The following is a 22564-nucleotide window of genomic DNA, read 5'->3' as shown; positions in this document are numbered from 1 at the left end:
TCCATAGTGGATAAGTTAAGATAGTTTGAATATACTTAGAATTTTGAAATGTGCTCTGACATCTAATTTTAGTTGAGGCACAAAAATAGGAGCTAAATGATTCCACCATTGAAATGCCGGTGTGGACTAAAGGGAGAAGGGGGAAAAGCCATTTCTTAAATCTAGACAATAGAACATTAAAAACCAGCAATATTCCTACAGAAACCTTATATAATTTCTGTTATTGTTGTTTACTCAGTCTTAAGGAGTTCATTTTTTGTCCCAAGAGAGTTTGAAAATTCCATAAGTGTTCACATAAGAGTTCTAGAAATATTGTCATCTTTAAAAAAAACTATCATGGCCTTAACAGTGAGAAATTCAAATAATTGCTATAAGATGTTAAGGTTTTACAAGTTCTTATAAATGAACTGACCAATCTTATAATCAGTTTCATAAGCTTTGTCTTTTGAACTCTTTTTCACTTTTTAGCTTTGTATTGCGAATTAAGTGGTTTACTGAGCATAGTTTTACTGAAAAAACTCCCTATCTTAAAGGCTTGAAGGTAAACAAAAGGCTGAGAAGCAACAAAACCCACATGGAGGAAGCACACCAGCCTGTGCGATCACGAGTTGTCGAAGGGATCAGGTATCAAGCATCATCAGTACAAAAAAGCATATCATTGGGAATGAGGGGGAGTGCAGAGTGGGGACCCAAAGCCCATATGTCGGCAATTGGACACCCCCTTACAGAAGGGTCGCGGGGAGGACTCTCATCTTTCTCCTGTACATATGAAGAACTTATCAATGAATCAAACCTCCCAATGGCTTGTCCTGTTTCCTCACCCCCGGCCCGCACCTTTCTCTTGCAGTGGACCATCTTCTCCTTCCCCTAAGGGCACACCTCTAGGCTACTGCTTCCCCTCCCAGGTGCTGCTCCCCAGCTCACTGACCTGGAGTGGATTCCGGGGAGGAACTGCTCCCGTCCGTGGCTGTTGGGTTCTTCCAGGTAGAGAAAGCCTCACCTTCTCCTGCAGAGCAGCTGATGGTTGTGTTTGGTAGCAAGAGACAGGGACAGGGGGTCACGCCTCTCCATGCCTGATGGCCCCTTGAGCTTGGAAGCGAATCAGGTGAGCCTTAACCAGCCATAAAGAATGCCGGGCATACTCCAATTCAAGCCTGAGCTAGGTGGGTGGTACACCTGGGTGGCCCGAACTAGGCCCAGGTGGGCTTAATTCAGTCAATGGGGTCAGCCAATATCTTTGACCACACCTTCCAGCCAGAGACCTCAAATACCTTGACTACAGGGGTGAGGTGGGGGATGGAGAGGGAGGGGACAGGACCCTTTTTTTTTTCATTCCCCTCTGTCTCCTGCCCCTGTTCCCACTTGGCAGGCCTCTCTCTGCCCTCATGTTACCACAGGTGGGTACTCAGTCCCACAAGGGTGCCCGGGTTCAGTGGTGAGCCCCAGCACAGCCTACACAGGGTTTGGCATGCTTCCCCGAAATAGCGTGTACTCTTCGAGACGGTAAAACCTGAAACCTCTTCCGTCCTTTATAAAATCTCACTTGGATCACAAACCAGGCTTCGACGTGAATTATTTCTTGTGCGAAGCCAAGAATTGAGGTATTTCCCACCCGAGACACCTAACAGTTTCAGACTGCTAATTGTGTGGTTGGCAACTCAGCACCTGACCCACTCTGCCATCAGTGCTCCTTATCCTGGTAGGTAGCCACCGGAGTCTGTTTCTTTGGGTATGAAAACGTTTCTTCATTCTTTCTTCCTTTTTTAAAGGACCATTGGTCGCCTATAGTATTAGTCTTTTTGTGTCTGACTAACTTCATTCAGTATGACGGCCTCCAAATCCATCCAGGTCACTGTATCCCTTCTTCCACCATGGGAGTTGAAGTTGTCTTCATCTTATTGTGACTACCTCTGTCATGAACATGGGTGCGCATAGATGGGTTCCTGACACCGTCTTTGTTTCTGTCGACGAGATCCTATGTAGCACAATTGCTGTCCGGTGGAATGTCTGTTCCCATCTGTTTGAGAAAATGCTATCAATTTCCACAGCGGTGGTCCTGTCTTCCAGTCCATCCAGCAGTCTGTGAGGAGTTTTTCCTGGCCTGATCAATTTCTTTTTGTATTGTGTGTCTATTCAGGTTTTCTACTTCCATCTATGTTAATGTAGGCTACATGGTAGTGTGTTTCTAGTCTAGAAATTGGTGCGTTTCTTGTAGGTTGTCAGATGGGTTGGAGTGCAGTTCTTTTCAGTATTCTGTGCCCATTTCATTCATTATTTGTGTGATTTGCATCTTCTTTTCCTGTGTTAGAGTTGCCAGTGAGTTGTCAATTTTATTAATCCTTGTCTGGTTGATTCTTTCTACTGTTTTCCTGTTTCATTTATTTCTGCTCTAATCTTTGAGTCTGTATGCTGTGTACTGTCTGCTGAGCAAATCATCCCAGAACATGGATTATATGTGGCACCGGGATTGGAGGAAGGCTTATTAATAACCTGAGATAGGCAGATGACACAACCATGCTTGCTGAAAGTGAGGAGGAATTGAAGCACTTGCTGATGAAGATCAAGGTTGGCAGCCTTGATTTTGGATTACAGTTCAATGTAAGGAAGATCGAAATCCTCACAACTAGATGAATAGGTAGCCTCATAGTAAATGGAGAGACAGTTAAAGTTGTCAAGGGTTGTGTGTTGTTTGGATCCACAATCAAGTTCGTGGAAACAGCAGTCAAGAGATCAAAAGATGACGTATTGGGTAAATCTGTTGCACAAGACCTCTTTAGAATACTGAAGAGCCAGGGTGTGACTTTGAGGATGAAAGTGGGCCCGACCCAACTCATTCTCCATTGCATCATATGCGTGTGAAAGTTGGACATTGAGTAAGGAAGACCAAAGAAGAATCGATGCATTTGAATTGTGGTGCTGGAGAAGAATATTGAAGACAAACTGATCTGTGTTGGAAGAAGTAAGGCCAGAGTACTCCTTGGAGGCAAGGATGGCGAGACTTGGTTTTACATCATTTTGACATATTGTCAAGAGAGACCAGTAATTGGTAAGGATTATGTTTGGTAAAGTAGAGGGGAGACAAAAAAAAAGGAAGGCCCCCCAAGAAGATGGACGGACACAGTGGCTGCACCAATGGGCTCAGGCGCAGAAACAGTGGTGAGGATGGCTCTGGACTAGACAAAGTTTCAGCCTGCTGTACTTAGGGTCGCTATGGGTTGGCACCAACTTGGTGGCACCCAACAACAATAACAATCTTTGAGCCATCTGGTTCATCAAAGACAAGTCTAGGTTTTTTTAGCAGAGAATGATAGCTGGAAGCCAAGGTCTGGCCCCAGGTGTGTGCATTGCCATTGGGTTGCACACACACACACACACACACACACATTTGTAACTATGTATCTCATATGGAAATCATGAGTTCACATCAATAATGGTAATTCCACGTTATTGCCAACGGGTTTGTTCTAACTTCTGCCATTTTCACATTTTAAATTTCCTTCTTTTGATGATGAGGCACTTGACTCCCATTATCTTTAACTGATCTAATTGTTGGACTAATACCACTCTGTGGAACCACTAAGGAGCCCTGGTGGCGTAGTGGTTATGCATTGAGCTGCTAACCACTAGGTCTGCAGTTCGAAACCACCTGTGCCTCCGTGGGAGACAGGTGGGGTTCTCTATTCATGGAAACAGTTACAGTCTCAGAAACGCACAGGGCTGTCCCAGCGAGTCAGCATAGACTCAATGGCAGTGAGATCTTTTTCTTCTTAATGTAACCCAGATTCTATCACTAGCGTGACCCCTTCATCCATGTAGGTGTCCTTCTCTTATCTCCAATTGGACTCGGAAATCCTCTCTTGTCTCCACCCTTCCACTCACACAGCCTGCCCTCCTCTGACATCTAGTTCTCCCACAACCCTGTCTCTCCAACTTGATGTGGAAGCCTACTTTGCTCAATCCATTCTTATGGCTTTGGTCTTGTACTGAATTGTTCAGAAAGGGGAAGAAAAGTGAAAAGGTAGAAGAAAGGGAAGAGGGAGGGGAACTTGGCTATTTTCTTGAAAGGTCATGACAATTCTTGTTTTTTTTTAAGTTGCCAGATAAAATCCACACAAAAAAGTTTATAAAAATCTCAATCTTCACGCTATCACCTATTTCTAATTTTAATTGTTCTGAAAGCATCACTTGTCTTGATTTGCACATATAGCACTGGGTGAGAGGGAGGGAAGGAGGTCAAGAGGAGAGCAGACAGGGGAGCGAGGACTGGGGCAGAGAGTACGGGGGGGAGAGCTCTTTATTTCTAATCAAGGCTTATATACCTTTGGGGGTTGTGCAAGCCCCCTAATTACAGGTAAAGACATATGTCACAGGAAGGGGTTGTAATATATGCTATACAGTAATGAGAAGTAATAGGAAGGGGAGGGATGTGACAAGATGGGTGGATCCTTGCTAGACTCAGGATCACAGCCTAACTGTGAATGTCACTGAGCAGGTTTGGCCACTTCTCTGGTTCTCGGTGGAAACAATTACTATCTGTATCAGTAGGGTGTGAGCCCCACCTACAGTGGACCAGATGCCTTCAGGGAGAATATATCTAAGCGTCTGACCTCCCACCATGTGCTGGCAAACAGCCTCTAATGTTCGGCATATCTTTGGGGGAGACAAAGCTGGGGGAAAGTCTTTTGTATCCCACGAGATGATCTTGATAGAAAGCAGAGAATACCAGAAAGATGTATACTGGTGTCTTATTGACTGTGTGGATCATTAAAAATTACGGATATCTTGAGAAGAATGAGAATTCCAGAACACCTCATTTTGCCCATGGGGGACATGTATATGGATCAGGAAACAGTCATGCATGCAGAACAAGAGACTACTGCATGGTTTAAAATTGGAAAAGGTGTGCATTGGTGTTGTATGTTCTTGATCTGTATGCTGAGCAAATCATCAGAGAAGCTGGTTTTATGATTAAGAGTTACTATTTCTTCATGATGAGATGTGGCCTGCTTCCAATACAATATTATCCATTTTGCTCAATAAATCAAGTCCCCTGCCATGGAACATATTTTGGCTCATAAAGACCATATATAGGATTTCCCAAGCTGTACATCTTTATGGGAGCAGACAGCCACAGTCCTCTCGAGGAACAGCGGTGGGTTTGAATCGCCAACCCTGTGGGTACCAGTGCAATGCCTGACCCATGGAAACACCGGATCCACTTTTGCTGAGGAGTAACTCAAAGTTTGCAGTCAGAACTTAGAATTTCCCCAGAAACCCAATGTTAATGAGCCAAAGTAATTGAAGGAAGACTTTGGAACAAAAGCCCCTTATCTAATAAAAATGTAGCCATTGCTCTTAGGATAAATTGTTCTAACAAATTGTCAAATTATTCAGGGGAAAAATAGCTCAAGACCCAAAGGGACATGCCAATTTATAAATATAGACATAGATAATTTTATCATTGGGCAATGAATATCAGATTGCACACAAGTGGCTACAAAGCTATGGTGGCGTTTCTATTTCTCCAGAACCAGAGCTATAGTAGTGATTTATCATCCTGCTGTTAATCAACAGCAAGCAGGTGTTTGGTTTTTGTCAGCAGTTATATTGCACTTACTCTGATGTCTAGTGTTTTCCATAATTTTCTTATCAGGCTGACTTTGATATCCTGGTGTTCATAATTGCTAATCAGGTTTTCTCGGATGTTCTGTTCCTCATAAGTCTCCCTCAAGACCTCATTCTGTGCCTCTGTCAGTGCATCAGTACACACCATCAGTCACAGCTCACAACACTGTTCAGTAGCATTAGATCAAGTTCCATTTCTCAAATGTGAAAGAAACCAGACACAGATCATTTAAGTGAAATGTCCCATAAATGAACTTCTCGGGTGTGGGAATGGGAAGGAAGGCTGATTACAAATGGGCATGATCGATCTTTTCTGAAGTGATAAAAATGCTCTACTACTAGGTTGGCATAGGTGCATACATTGGTATATAAGAAACCATTCCATTGTACACCTGCCCTCACCTAGCCACATGGTAGGTTCCAAAGACCAAGTCCTTATGTGAACATGGGTTTGTGTTACAATGGAGGCTGGCCATCTCAGACCAAAAAAAAGAACTTAACCACAGAATTCTATAATGCCTGGATTACATCGTTGGGTAACTGCCAAATCCCTGAAAATCATGGCCCAGTCAAGTTCACATATAACCATCACAGATAGTCTAATTTTCACTTCGGACCTCCCTCAGTGGTCATCACTGCCAGATGTATTTCATTAATGAGCAAGATTGTCAGATGGTAGATATTTGACTATTGTCATAAATGTGACGTGTCAGTTAACAATGTAGCTGAGAAATGGGGAGTGGGTGTATGCTTAAAATGGGCATATATTATGATATGTAAATTATATTTCAATAAATGTGTTTTACAATAAAAAGAAAGAAGTCATTATTTGGGTAGGGGGTAACAACATTAAATTTGGGGGAAAACAAAATTACACACATGCGGTGCCTTCTCACAGAAAGTCAATATTAGAAGACAGTTAAGCAGGACCTACAAGTTACACACACAAAAAAGTGTACCCAACCAATCTTGCACCCATCCCACACAGTCTTCTGCTATGTGACCTTGATGCTCTGTTATCAAGTAGTGGAGTCTACTTCCTCTGCCACTGAATCTGGATGGGCCTAGGGACTTCCTTATAACGAGCAGAACGAAGCAGTGAGATTGTGTGACTTCTGAATCTAGGCTAAAAGAAGTCTCGTGGTAAAATGATGAACAAAACTCAAATTACTGACCAAGGCTGGACTTAACTAACAGATAAGTGGTGGGGACTACCCTTAAAAAGGGGCAAGCCTATTGTTTCTCCCCTCCGACAGTGGGTGTGTAGCATGCGGCTGTTGGTGTGTTGTCGTGTGGTGCTTTCTGTTTTGCTGTGATGCTGGCTGCTCCTCCACCAGTATTTCAAACACCAGCAAGATCACCCATAGGGGACAGGTTTCAGAGGAACTTCCAGACTTAGGCACTGATACAAGGACGAGGTGGTCCACTTCTGAGGAATTAGCCGCTGAAAATCTTATGGATAGCAAGGAAACACTGTGTGGTATGGTTCCAGAAACTGAGTCACTCTGGTTGGCAGACACTCAAAATATGACTCGGGGTGAACTGCCACCTCAAAACAGAGTCATCCTTCACACCTTGCTGACATGATCACTGAAGACAAATGGGTGCATAAGCAAATGTGGTGGAAAAGCTGATGGTGCCCGGCTATCAAAAGACATAGCATTCTGGGGTTGTAAAGGCATGAAGATAAACAAGTGGCCATCTAGCTCAGAAGCAACAAATCCCACATGGAAGAAGCACACCAGCCTGTGTGACCATGAGGTGTCGAATGGATCAGGTATCAGGCATCAAAGTACAAAAACATCATATCATTGTAAATGAAGGTGAGTGCAGAGTGAAGACTCAAAGCCCATCTGTAGGCACCTGGACACTCCCTTACAGAAGGGTCACAGGGAGGAGATGAGCCAGTCAGGATGCAGGGTAAGAATGATGAAACATACAACTTTCCTCTAGTTCTTAAATGCTTCCTCCCCACTATCACAATTCCAATTCTACCAATCCTACAAATTCTACAATCCCAATTCTACAAATCCGGCTAGACCAGAGGATGTACACTGGTACAGATAGGAACTGGAAACACAGGGAATCCAGAACAGATGATTCCTTCAGGACCAGTGGTGAGAGTGGCGATACCGGGAGGGTGAAGGGAAGGTGGGGTAGAAAGGGGGAACCGATTACAAGTATCTACATATAATCTCCTCCCTGGGGGATGGACAACAGAAAAGTGGGTGAAGGGAGATGTTGGGCAGTGTAAGATATGACAAAATAATAATAATTTATAAATTATCATGGATTCATGAGGAAGGAGGAGGGGGAGGGAGGGGGAAAGATGAGGACCTGATATCAAGGGCTTAAGTAGAAGGTAAATGTTTTGAGAATGATGAGGGCAACAAATGTACAAATATACTTAACACAATGGATGTGTATAGATTATGATAAGGGCTGTACAAGCCACCAATAAAATGATTTTAAAAAATAGAGTTATCCTTAAAGATGTGGCTGGAACAAAGCTTCATGATTAGATTCCAATGACCTTCACATGAAAAGGGAGGATGGGCATCTCAGAATAAAAAATGGAGGATATGAACACATATTTAACAATTGTATTGACTTACCACATAATTCAATGGTTTAGACACATTAAGAGTTCTGCATTCATCACAATCAACTTTAGAGCATTGCCTTCATGCTTGTACTCATTGTTACTAGTTCTCCCATCCCCCAAACTCCTGCTACAACCCCAAGAAACTATGAATCCAGTCACCTTTCCTATAGATTTACCTATCCGGATGTCATATACAGAAAAACATACTCCCAAATCCCAAAGCAACAACAATAACAAAATAAAACAGAGAAAGATCTCAATAGGAAAAAAAGCAGAAAACAATAAAACCTAGAACAAATTTAAGATGGATTAAAAGGTCTTAAATTTTAATCTGACTACATTTGCATTAATCCCCTTTCCAATGCACTTTGACAGCAAGATTAGTCACAGCTCTGGATGTGGTCGTTACATATGTTCATGTTAGCTTGAAAATAAGCATAGGGGTGGAGTCTGACCTGTCAATCAGGTTAGACTGATGATGCCGCCTTGTGGGCAGGGCCTTCTGAGGATTCAGGAAACATCTTTCTACCTGGAAGAGGGACACACATTCTCTCTCTCTCTCTCTGCTTAACCTTCCTGCTGGCAAGCCGCCTGGAGAACCGCCAGACCCCTGAAGATGTGTCCATTGCCATGGGACCCACAAGACTTTTCACCCACTGGTCTGTGATCTTCCTGCATTTTACATCATTGCTTGTGGCTGTGTGAGTTTGAAGACCTATGGACTAGTATCAAACTTAATGATTTGATCCGGACTGGGCTGGGATGTTTTATTGATGCATACGGTAATTACTTTTTTATATACAGTTCTCTTTTACACATATATGAGTGTCTCTGGATTTGTTTCTCTAGTCAACCCGGTCTAACATACTGGCCAATTGTCAGAAAGGTTTCTGTGGAGTCTTCATCCACATGGAAACCCTGAACATGGATTTGGGGCTTTCACCGACATCTATAACATTCGAGAGCTGTCTGCGCTAGGATAATATTCATATGCCTACAAGGAAGAATCGTCAATATGACTATAATGCAAATTGATGCACCAACCACGAAAGCCAGTGATGAAAGAAACTGAAGAATTCTACCAACTTCCATTTGAAATTGATCAAACATACAACCAAGATGCATTGATAATTACTGGTGGTTGGCATGCAAACATTGGAAACAAAGAGGAAGGATTAGTAGTTGGAAAACATGGCTATGGTGATAGAAAGAAAGTTGGAGATGGCACCAGAGATTTATTATTCATTGTAAATGCCTTTTTCAACAACATAGATTGTGACCATACATGTGAGCCTTGCCGGATGTGATACACAGGAATTAAATTGACTTCATCTGTGGAGGAGACGCTGGAGAGATTCAGTGTCATCAGCTGAAACAAGACCAGGAACAGCCTGTGGAGCAACCCACCGACTGCTTGTGTGCATGGTCAGGCTCAGAAAATTAAAACGAGTCCACGAGAGTAAAAATATGACCTTGGCTATACCCCACCCAAATTTAGTTATCATTTGAGGCATTGAATACTAATGACCAAAGACTACAGGAATATCAAGAATGCCAGATATAAAGAAAGCAAAAGGTAATTAAAAAGGCAAGCAAGAGGAAAATAAAAACAAAATAGAAGCCAGGAAAGACTCTAAAACTTGTTCTAGAATGCAGAGAAGTTAAAGCGACCAGAAGAAATGATGCAGTATAAGCATTGAACAGAAAATTTTAAAGGGCAACTAGAGAAAACAATGTAGAATATTTGATTGAAATGTGCACAAGACCTAGAATTGGAAAGCCCATAGGGGAGATTACAGTCAAGTTGAAAGAAGTGGGGACATAAATTTCAGCCTTTGGTTCCAATATTGAAGGGTTATTTGCCCCAAATGTTTACTTGTGTCTTATTGGTTATCCAAAACATTTGACTGTGTGTATCATAAAAGGATAATATTTTGAAGGCGACTCCCAGAACACTTTATTGGGCTCATGTGGAACCTTGACATGGACCAAGAGGCAGTTGTTTGTATCTATAAAGTCCTGAAGGGTCTATGAGTCAGAATCAACCCAAATATAATGAGCTTGGTCTTTGTTTGTTTGTTTGTTTGCTAGAACAACAAGTAAATCTGTCTTGGAAGAAGCCTGGCCAGAGTGCTCCTTAGAAATGAGGACGAGGAGACTGTCTCTTGAATTCAGACATGTTCCCCAGAGGGACCAGGCCCTAGATAAGAACATCGTGCTTGGTAAAGTAGAGCATCAGAGGAAAAGTGGAAGACTCTTAATAAGATGGATCAACCCAGTGGCTTAAATATAGCAATGATTGTGAGATGGTGAAGGGCCCAGTAGTGTTTTGTTTCGTTGTACTGAGGGGTCACTGTGAGTTTGAACTCATTCAATGGAACCTAACAACATTAGTATGAATGAGAGGTTCGAGGCAAGTTATAACAAGTCTGAAGGGCTATGGCTTTATACATCTGGTGTCATACCTCGATTCAATCTGGGTGGCAGACCTGAGTTTTACCACACGGATCAACAACTTGGTCAAAGGCATCTGTGTTCCTCAGCCCGCACGAAGCTTCAGTGGTCCAGCAGATAGAGTTGATTGCCAGGCTCGACAGCTTGAAGGAAGAGGATGCTGTGCTTTCAATTGTCTTCCACGATGCAAACCAGCTAGTGCAGATTGAGCGTTCACTCTGTGCCTGTGCCGCTGACTGCATTACACGACCCTCTCACCACTATAAATATAGGAGGTAAAGCCTATTATTAGTAGATCATTTAGAAAAGAGAGAAAGCCCAGACAATTAAGTAATACCACTAACGTAGCCAAGTCACGATTAGGACCCAAGCCACCATATGACGTTACCTATTCGTCACCTTGAAACTCAGACTTTATTTCCTCGGGGCTCTGGGAGTCTGGAAGGACAGGAGACGGCCTTTCTTCTCTTTTAACCCTCGTAGGCAAGCGAGTTGGAAGCCATATCTCTCCTAAGCACAAAGACCCTGACAGATCATTCGAGTTCAATCTTGTCACTCTTCTAATTCGTCCTGCCGAGAAACAATGGGCAGTGGGACTTTTGTTCTATTTTGGGCCTTTTAACTAGCACGAAGGATCTGAAAAGCTAATTAATTATTCTCTTGGCAAATAGATGATCAGACCCTATATAAGGATGTGTCCTGAAAGCACAGGAGGAAAAGTGGGGCAAGCTGTCCCTGAGACAAGCTTAAAGTTGGTGACTTTGGACTCGGGTTTCTTTGAACCTTGGTAAAGAACTGGCGGTTACTTCCCTCACATTCAGTGTGCAGACGAAGGCTAGATTTGAAAATGCACCCCAGCACGGGCCCTTCCCTTTGCCGCACTCACTTGCCTTTGCCAGTGGGTTAATACTAGGGGCACCGTGGTTCAGTGTTGGGCTGCATGGTTGGCAGTTCGGAATCTCCAGCACCTCCTGGAGAAAGACTGGGCTTTCTACTCCCATAACAGTCTCAGAAACCCAGTGGGTCGCTGTGAGTCTGCATTGATGGGATAACAGTGCCTGTCTCATTTTAGGAGTCTATCTTAATGGTTAGCTTTCTTGACCTAAGATGCTAGCTAGCTCCTGGGTTTTTCTTCTTGTTAACAGTTATAGCCTGTAACACATGGGGGTTGCCAGGAGTCAGAATCAACTCCATGGTGATGGATTTGGGGATCAGTTTTGAGAATGAATAGGAGCTGTTGTGGTAAAGTAGTTACGAGTTGGGCTGCTAACCGAAGGTCAGCAGTTCAAAACCACCAGCCACTCTGAGAGAGAAAAATGGGGGCTTTCTCCTCCCATTAAGAGTTACCTTCTTGGAAAGGAGCAGGGCCAGTTCTTCCCTGTCCTTCAGGGTGTTTGGATTTTTTTCTGAAATTGGGAAGTGTGAATTCCCCAACTTTATTATTTCTCAAAATTGTTTTGGCTACTCAGGCTTCAATATGAACATTAGGATGGGTGGTTCCCTTTCTGGGGGGTGGTGGGCGGGGGAAGTCATTGGGAAACAACCTAAATGTCCACGGATAAAGAATGATAAATTATAACATCTGGTCCATACATGCATAAGAACGTGTTAAAGTATAATAAAGAACCTGTGAATCCCCTCATGACATGGGTGGATATGGAAGATGTTATGCCGAGTGAAATAAATCAATCACTGACAGATAAATATTGTATGAGTCCACTGTTATGAGAACAATAATAATAAAGAAATGGTTTTCATATCAAATGAAACAGACTTGGAGCCCGGCAGGGGTGGGGGTGGGGAGGGGAAGGAATGGGCAGAGATAGGCTACAGGTGCTCCCTTGGATGGAGAAGGTAGTATACCACAAAAAAGAGATGGCCAATAAAGGGTGGGGACAGAAAACAGAGTAAGTCGTGGGGAGGTTTCATAGGTCGCTCAAGTTGTTGAATGTAAAAAGGATGAGCCGATACAGACACTCCCACCTCATTCACCCAAAAGAGTTTGGGGGGGGAAATGCCATTGGGATTTGGATAGGGATTGTATTACATTTGTTTATCGTTTTGGACAGTGTGGTCATCTTCAACAATATGAAGTCTTCCAAGGCTGCTACCTTTCCTTTATGTTCCTCTTCTTTCACTGAATTGTGAAGAAGAAAGATCCATCAAACTTCCCCTCCGTTTTTATCTCCATGTCCCAGCTTCTTTGGGACCTTTATCATTTCTGTTTCCAGCCCACAACTCTCTCCAAGTCTGCTCATGTGGACATGGGACAAAGCTGTCATTACCGGGCTCTCTGCTCCTCCTCGTGCCACAGACAGCCACCTCTCCCGTTCCCGTGCAGTCCCAGCCGCATCCCCGAGACCCAATGGTGAAGGTCAGAGTGAACGGATTCGGCCGCATTGGGCGCCTGGTCACCAGGGCTGCTTTCACTTCTGGCAAAGTGGGTATTGTTGCCATCAGTGACCCCTTTATTGATCCGAACTATATGGTCTACATGTTCCAGTATGATTTCACCCATGGCAAGTTCAACGGCGCCGTCAAGGCTGAGGATGGGAAGCCTATCGTCAATGGGAAGGCCATCTCCATCTTCCAGGAGTGAGATCCCGCCAACATCAAGTGGGATGAGGCCGGTGCCGACTATGTCGTGGAGTCCACCGGTGTCTTCACCACCATGGAGAAGGCTGGGGCTCACCTGAGGGGCGGTGCCAAAAGGGTGATCATTTCTGCCCCTTCTGCCGATGCCCCCATGTTTGTGATGGCCGTGAACCACGGGAAGTACAACAACTCCCTCAAGATGGTCAGCAATGCCTCCTGCACCACCAACTGCTTAGCCCCCCTGGCCAAGGTCATCCAGGCAAATGTTGGCATCGTGGAAGGACTCATGACCACAGTCCACGCTATCACTGCCACCCAAAAGACCGTGGACGGCCCCTCTGGGAAACTCTGGTGCTATGGCCGTGGGGCTGCCCAGAACATCATCCCTGCATCTACTGGCGCTGCCAAGGCTGTGGGCAAGGTCATCCCGGAGCTGAATGGGAAACTGACTGGCATGGCCTTCCGTGTCCCCACCTCCAATGTGTCCGTTGTGGATCTCACCTGCCGTCTGGAGGAAGCTGCCAAGTACGATGACATCAAGAAGGTGGTGAAGCAGGTGGCCGATGGTCCCCTAAAGGGCATCCTGGGCTACACCGAGGACCAGGTTGTCTCCTGTAACTTCAACAGTGACCCCCACTCTTCCACCTTCGATGCTGGGGCTGGCATTGCCCTCCACGACCACTTTGTCAAGCTCATTTCCTGGAATGGCAATGAATTTGGCTACAGCAACAGAGTGGTGGACCTCATGGTCCACATGGCCTCCAAGGAGTAAGAGTCCCCCTGGACCAGCAGCCCCAGCAACAGCCGTAGAGGAAGAGAGGCCCTTAGCTGCTGGGGAGTCTTTGCCCCCAACTCAATCACCCAACACACTGAGAATATCCCATCCAGACCCCCTGAAGGAAGGGGAGGGGCTTAGAGAGCCCGACCTTGTCATGTACCATCAATAAGGTACACTGAACCCACCCAAAAACAAAAAGGTGTCATCATCGGATGATTGTCTGACTTCTGCCAATAGCTACCTTGGGTCTCTGTTATTCTTCCGCCATTGAAGGTTTCTCTGGCTCACCTCTTTGTCAGAGAATCTTTGAGCCCAGTGTAGTCTGCATTCTTTGCCTTCCCACAGTCAGAGAGGCAGCATGGGCAACATGCAACGAAGCATGAGAATGGACATGTTAGCCTTGCTTCCCAATGGTTCCCCAAGGGAGGCATCCGGTGAACAGTCCATTTGAATGCAAGATTTCATTGGGTGGGAATGTGGAAGTATTAATAGGCTGCCCAAGTTTGCCACCTGCCGCCATCAAATTGTTTCCAAGTCATGTTGCTGCTTAAATTGTTCGGTGCTGCCCAGCCAGTTCCAACTCATCGCGACTCTGTGCCCAACAGAATGAAACACTGCCCACTCCTGCGCCGTCCTCACAACTGTTCTTCTGGTGAGCCCCTGTTGCAGCCACGGTGTCCAGCACACCAAGGGGCTTCTTGGGGAGAGGGCTCTGATTCCTAGTGACACTACACAGGCTTTTCAAGGCTATAAACCTTTATCGGCGCAAACGGCCTCATCTATTTCCTTTGAAGCGTCTGGTGGGCTTGAGCCATTGGGAATGAGGTTATGGGTGCTGTGCTTACCAACGACCCCCAAGGCTCCTCCTTAATAGGCTATAGCCACCTTGTAAGAAAGCATTTGTAACCCTTGCTCCTGTGAGGAGCCATCGTCTTGGAAACTCTGTCAGGTCACGCTGAGTTGAAATTGACTCTGGGTCAGTGGGTCATCTTCGTGAGGAATCATTTTACAGTGGGAAATTGTTTTACAAGGATTGTTATGGTCTAAGAAAGAGAAACTCATAGAGACAGTAACTTGGGAGCATGGCAGGGGAAGTTGGGGGGCAATGGGGAGCTACTAAGGATGAGTACAAGAATGAAGAAAAGGCTCTAAAATGAATTGTGCTGATGATTGTATACCTCCTCTTGATGAACTATTGAATTGTATGATATGTGAATTACATACCAATAAAGCTGTTGGGGAAAAAACTCCACTCGTACATATGAATTTGTTTTTACCTGCATGTGATATTAATGGGGGGAAAAAGGAAAAGAAAAGAGACTCACTCACTGTCTCACTCACTCACTGTCTCACTCACTGTCTCACTGTCTCACTCACTCACTATCTCACTCACTCACTGTCTCACTCACTCACTGTCTCACTCACTGTCTCACTGTCTCACTCACTGTCTCACTGTCTCACTCACTGTCTCACTCACTCACTGTCTCACTCACTGTCTCACTTACTCACTGTCTCACTCACTCACAAAAAAAAATAAAGAAAAAAACAAGAAAAGAAAGAGAAATCTACTTGACCAGAGCCAAACAGCGAGTGGAATCAGGGTGGCTGAGAAGACATAGCCAACGACACTATGAAAGTCTATAACCATGAATTTGTATCTCTCCTGGTTCTCTAAGTCATATGATAAACCCAAACAGTCCAACCCACTGCCATCAAGTCAATTCTGGCTCACCGTGACCCTATTAAGGGTTTCCAAGACTGTAAGTCGTTATCAGAGTAGACAGCCTCATCATTCTCCTACAGTGGGGCTGGTGGATTTGAACCACAGACTTTCTGTTTAGCAGCCAAAGGCCTAACTTACAGCACCACCAGGACCCCTGAAATACCATGAAACCTGTGGTAATTATATCACTTCATATCACTTGATAAATAGAGTGAAGGGGTGGAGGTTAGCCTGTCAATCAGGTCACAGCCTGATGATGCCTCCTGGTGGGCATGGTCTTCTCATGAGGATTCTGGGAACTTCCTTTCTTGTTCCCTGGATGTGGGCCACACTCACTGCCATCTAGTCAATACCGACTCATAGCGACCTTATAGGACGGACTAGAACTGCCCCTGTCAGTTTCTGAGATTGTACGTATTCAGAGGAGTAGAAAGTCCTTTCTCTGGAGGAGCCACTGGTGATTTTGAACTGCTGACCTTGCGATTAGCAGTTCAATGCATAACCACTATGCCACCAGGGCTCCTGAGGTACAATTTAGAAATTGCTTTTCCCCCTTGTCCTGTTCTGGGAACTTTGATAGGCACACACGTCATAATCAAGGTATAGAGCAGCACCACTACTCCAAGAATGTCCTAGGCCACCCGTGTCCTATGGTTTTGCCTTTTCCTGAATGTCATGTCAATGGAACCATAGCGTAGGCAGGCTTTTGAGTCTCACCAAGTTCCCTTAGAATAACATGTTTGGAATTCATTTATACTGTTGGTTCAATAGGATTTTTTGGTTTGTTTGTTTTAATTTAATTTTATTGGAGGCTCTTACAGCTGTTCTCACAGTCCCTACATATATCCATTTTTTCAAACACATCTGCACATATGTTGTCATCATCTTTTTCAAAACATTTTCTTTCTACGTGATCCTCTGGCATCAGCTCATCATTTCCCCATGCTCCCTCCCTGATCCCCCTTGATAATTGATAGATTTTTTGTTTTGTTTTTCTATGTCTTATGCCAACTGCTGTCTCATTTCACCCACTTTTCTGCTGTCCATCCCTTGGGATGGGGGCCATACATCGGTCATTGTGATTGGTGCCTCCTTACTAGCCCCCCCTCTTATCCTCTTAGTATCGCTGTGTCACCCCCCCACCCCCCCACCACCACCCCGTTGGTCCAGAGGGGTTTATCTGTTCTGGATTCCCTGTGTTTCAAGCTCTTATCTGTAACAGTTTACATGTTCTGGTCTAGCCAGATTTGTGAGATAGAATTGGGGTCATGGTAGTGGGAGGGGGGTGTAACATCAAGTAACCAGAGGAAGGTTGTGTGTTTCATAGGTGCTATACGGCACCCTGACTGGTGCTTCTCTTCCTTGTGGCTGTTTTGACAGGGGTGTCCAATTGACTACTGATGGACCTTGGGTCTCCACTCGGCACTCCCCCTCATTCCCATTGGTATGCTTTTTGTTTGTTTGTTTTGTTTTGGGTCTTTGATGCCTGATCCCATCAACACCTTGATCACACAGGCTGGTGTGCTTCTTCCATGTGGGCTTTGTGGCTTCTCAGCTAGATGGCTGCTTGTTTATCTTCAAGTCTTTAAGACTCCAGATGCTATATCTCTTGATAGCCAGGCACCATCAGCTTTCTTCACCATATTTGCTTATGCACCCATTTTGTCTTCAGCGATCGAGTCAGGGAATGTGAACATCACAAAGTGTTGTGTTAGTAGAAAAAATTGTTCTTGTGTTGAGGGAGTACTTGAGTGGAGGTCCAATGTTCATCTACTACTGTAATACTTTATTAATAAATATATGTACATAGCCCTATTTCCCTGTCATTGTATATAAATGTATATGCATATATACATGCCTGTATTTAGACCTTAATAAATGTCCTATGCCTCCCAGTTCTTTCCTCTATTTCCTTTTACTTTCCTCCCATCCCACTATCATGTTCAGCCTTCATTTGGGTTTTGGTAATTCCTCTTTGCTACACTGCCTTTGATCGAGGCCCCCCCCCGCCCGCCCCCCAGCATCCTAGGTCTCCTTACAACTTCTCAACAGCAGAGCACTCAACCACTTGTAGCATACACACATTCATGCTGACCCAGAGCAGCTGCCCAGATAAAACCGAGAGATGTTGCCTGAGGCCCGAGGACAGACGAATTAACGAGCACGTTGCTTGACGGTCAGCAGGGTGGCAGCCCCTTTGAAAGTGCCATCTAAGAACTAGACGCGTTCCCCTAGACAGCAGCCTCATCTCACCTCAAGAGGGGGAACCCACTTCATCTCTTTTGGAGTGACACTATGCTTTCATAAACTCATGACTTAACTCTTTGCTGCTGCTGTGTGTATGCACGTGTCAGCGCAGCTTATCTCCGGATCTAGCAAACCACACAGGTTCAGAGCTTACTAGCTTCCCCATGGACGACTAACTGTCTGGGAAGCGAACTTCACAGTTGTGAAGGATCCTTGGGGCTGCCAGTGGTTGACTGTTAACTGAAAAGTTGGAAATTCAGCCCAACCCCCCTCCCCCCCCACCCGCCCAGTCATTCCATGAGAGAAAGATCTGGCTATTTTCTTCTGGAAAGATAACAACCAAGAATGGAACAATTCTATTCTGTTCCAACAGGTTGATATGAGTCAGAACCAACTGGGCAGCACCCGACACCACCGGCGATTCAGTCCTTTCATTACCGAGTGGGCTCCATTGTCCACGTGCACTGCCATTTACTTGGCCATTTAGCACACCTGGGTTGTTTCTACTTTGGGGCAAAACATTGTGAAATATGCACTCATGTGTTTATGTGACAATAGCTCTTCATTCCTTCTGGGTAAATATTCACCAGTGAGATCTAGTGGTAGGTATGGTATGGTATGGTATGGTAGGTATGGTATGGTATGGTATGGTAGGTATGGTATGGTATGGTATGGTAGGTATGGTATGGTATGGTATGGTAGGTATGGTATGGCATGGTATGGTATGGTATGGTAGGTATGGTATGGTATGGTAGGTATGGTATGGTATGGTATGGTATGGTAGGTATGGTATGGTAGGTATGGTATGGTATGGTATGGTAGGTATGGTATGGTATGATATGGTATGGTATGGTAGGTATGGTATAGTATGGTTGGTATGGTATGGTAGGTATGGTATGGTATGGTATGGTAGGTATGGTATGGTATGGTATGGTATGGTATGGTATGGTATGGGTCTGCTTCATTTTAGAAGAAACTACCAAATGGCTTCCCTGAGTGGCTCTGCGATTCTGCATCCCTGCCAGCAATATCTGAGTTCCAGTTGCTCCATGCCTTCAACAGCATTTGGAATTGATATTTTTCTTTTAGCCAACCCTTTCGGCAACCCTTTCGGCTTTGCATTTCCTTAGTGACCAACCATATGTCATCTTTGATGAGTCAATGACTTCTATGCTTTATCCTGGGTTGTCTTCTCATGGAATTGGAAGAGTTCTTTGTATAATCATCCTACCCGTGTCTTGCAACTATTTCCTCCCAAACTTGCACTTGCCCTTTCATCTGTTTAAGCATCCTTTCCAGTGCTGAGGAAGAGGGTAAGTTTTCATAACTTTCTTGTTTCTTTTTTTTGATGAATTATACTTTTGGCATTGTATCTGAGAAATCTTTACCTAATAGCACACCTATATTCTCCTAAAAGTTTCAATTTTGTTCTATATTTTGATAAAATGTCTACGTTAATTTTTGCACTCAGTGTAAGATATGGGTTGAAGTTCATTTTTCTTTTTGAAAAATGATGACCAATTGCGCTAGGATTGTTTGGGTCCTTTTCAGTGTCTTTTAATAATGAAGCATCTAGATTTGGGATGAAAATCCTGTCACTGAAGGTGGGCAGAAAGTTTGCAATTTCTTTGACTGGCAAGAGGTCCCTAAGTATACTTTTCACTTTATCGTGATGAATGGTAGAGGGTAGACCAAGAAAAGTGATCAGTGCTGTACAGCTCAACATCACCAGGAATATATCTGTGGTTGAACAAACTGTATTCATTACTGGATTAGAGTTTAACTTCTGAGCTCCCAGATTGCGGAAGGCTACGGATGACAATGAAAATGCCAATGCCTCTTGAAAAGTCACCGTGTAGATTAAGTCTCCATGGAATTCCTTCTGGGATGAGAATGGAATTCACTAGGGATGAGAGCAGTTTTGGAAAGTGGAGTAGCTCTACCCCTCTGCAGCCAGCCCAGGGAGCGGAAGTGTCCTTTATGGACTTGCTGGGGTGTGTCCTGGATGAAGGTCACTGCTGGGGGTCATATCGTCCTGAGTCATGTCCTATTAGTCATGCCCTGACTGCTTTGCTTGGAAGGCCCTGGACCAAATGTGTAAGCTCTTCTAACAGAGCATGTGTGTCCCACTCATGATTCCATTCCCGCATTTGAACTGCACCTTTAATTATGCTGTTGATGGGCCATCAATGGTGGCTTTGATTCTTCTTGACCTCCCACGTCCTATTGAAAGCTCTGTGTCTCACACCCCCTTGGACACCATTATCACCTGGTTCAAGTGGCCTCCCTCATCCAGTGACTTGCTTTTGTTTTGTCTTGGTCGTGTCCAAGGCTCAATCAGTGTTCTCCAGAAATCATATTTGAGGTTGGAGTCCCTTCTGTACCCTCAAACATTACTCTCTGCAGGGAAAGAGGATACACACGAGGGAATCATGGGGCATTTCAGAAGGAAGGTGTGGTAGTTACATAATCTGGTGTGAATTTGAGAGGATTTTGAGTGAAGGGGTGGAGTCTGGCCTGTTAGTCAAGATGTAACCCAGGAGGCCTCTGTGTGGGCATGGCTTTCTCCTGAGAATTCTGGGAACTCCTGATTTTTCCTCCTCAGAGGCAGGAGACACAGAATCTCTCTCTCTGCTCACTCCCTTGGAGACGCACTACTGACAAGACATATGGCGCTATACTGATAGACCCCATTCCCTGGGAACTGGAGGAGCCCCGTGGAGACCCTGCCAGCCCTGAGATGCTTACAATGCCACTGGATCCACAAGACTTCCGATCCACTGGCCTATGATCTTCCTCCACTCAGGGTCATTGCATGTGTTGCCTGAGTGTGAAGAGGACCTTATAGATAGGTATCAGATGTATGGGCTAATATCGGAATTATGGACTTGATCTGGGCTGGATGTTTTCTCAATATTCAATTGCTATTGTATATAAACCAATTTCTTATACACATAAGAGTGTTTCTATGAATTTTTTCTCTCTCGTCAACCCAGACTAACACAGAAGGCCTCAGAAGCCATTTCTCAAGATTTGGGTTTGTGTCAAGATATGCGGGCTTTGGAAGTTGTCAGGAAGTAGACATTCTCACGGGCTTGTTTAACACTTCTTTCTAAAGAGAGCAAGCTTGACTCCCAGGATGGGGCAAACCACGTGCTCAGCTGCTAACCCAGAGGCGGGAGGATTCCAGTTCACCTAGAGAAGTCTTGGAAGGCCTGGCAATTGACTTCTGAAAAATCTAGTACAGTTCCACGCTGACACAGATGAAGTTGCTACGAGTTGGAATCAACTCAATGGAAACTGGAGAAAGATGGCAAGGCTGCGGATAAAGCTGTAGTTGGTTAAAAACAAAACAAAACACTGCATTCACATCAGCTGGGAGACGGGATACTTGGTATTTATTTTGTGGGATGGACAACATTCACGTGGAGTATTTCAGACATATATGAAATAAATTTTACTTGGGGGGGGGCTGCAAGGGGGAGTGTTATCCTAGAAAGATCTGCTACTAACAAACTTCTGTAACAAAATCAAAACGCAGGAAGTTACTATCTCTTCAATGTTGGCTAAACCCAACAGTCTACTCCAAAATAACTAAAAGGCAAACTCACTGCCAACAAGTTGATGCCGACTCATAGTGATCTTATAGACAGGGTAGAATTACCCCTGTGGGTTTCTGGAACAGTTCACTGGAGTAGAAAGCCCTGGCTTTCTCTCGCAGAGCAGCTGGTGGTTTCAAACTGCTGACCTTGCAATAGTAACCACACGGGTCCCCAGGGTCTCCCCTTAACAGTCCACTAGATCCTGCTGATCACCCAATCCATGATTTCATCTCCCCTTTAAGCCCCAGAAAGTAAAAACTATTCTGACAGCCCCAGTCCCGTGGCCCAAGTGGATTTAATTCGATACGTTGATAAATTCAGGAAAAGCTGAGGATGTACTCTCTATCTAGTTCAATCCACTTCAGGCCTGGCTTCTCCCAGGATGTGCTGCTCCGTGAGGCTATTTTTTTCCCTCCCAGCTGAGGGTCCTCAATAGTTCTTCACCTGCCAGAACCGATTACTGTGCATTTGGAAGAAGAAAATGCGAGGTTGTTTCTTGGCTGCTACATCTGTATGAGCAGTGAGATTGTGAGGGAAAACTCCCACATTTGTATCGCGGCTACTGCCGTTTATAAAGCCCATTCACACCGACCATCTTCTTAATCCTCTCCTCCAACTAGGGGTGGATTGCTTCTCATTTTCATGCAAGGGCCGTGGAAAGAGAGGCAAGAAGTTAATGTACACCACGTATCTCGTTCAGCATCTCCTTGCACCCTATCTGGGGGACTCCTGGCCACAGGCCTGCGAGGGAGACATTCCAATCCCCATCCCAGGTAGCTCAGGGTACCCGGAGGCTAGGTCTGGCAAAGGCGGCTCCTTGGGTGGCAGGCACTTTCCCTCGACCCATTTCTCAACGCCTTCTAGGCTGGGGGGATCGCCTTTGCCTACTCGGGAGACTGGACGAGGAGCCTGGTGGGCAAGCCCCGGGGCACTAG

The 22564-nt window shown here is 44.8% G+C and overlaps 1 pseudogene; it reads left to right on the top strand.

Moving 5' to 3' along the window:
• Positions 1-13049: 13049 nt before the first annotated feature.
• LOC142450730 (glyceraldehyde-3-phosphate dehydrogenase-like) lies at positions 13050-14051 on the top strand (annotated as a pseudogene).
• Positions 14052-22564: the final 8513 nt, after the last annotated feature.

This window comes from Tenrec ecaudatus, chromosome 6 (assembly GCF_050624435.1).
Source record: "Tenrec ecaudatus isolate mTenEca1 chromosome 6, mTenEca1.hap1, whole genome shotgun sequence".
Classification (NCBI taxonomy): Eukaryota; Metazoa; Chordata; class Mammalia; order Afrosoricida; family Tenrecidae; genus Tenrec; species Tenrec ecaudatus.
Note: the sequence above shows the minus strand (reverse complement) of the source record. Positions and strands in the feature narration are given on the sequence as shown.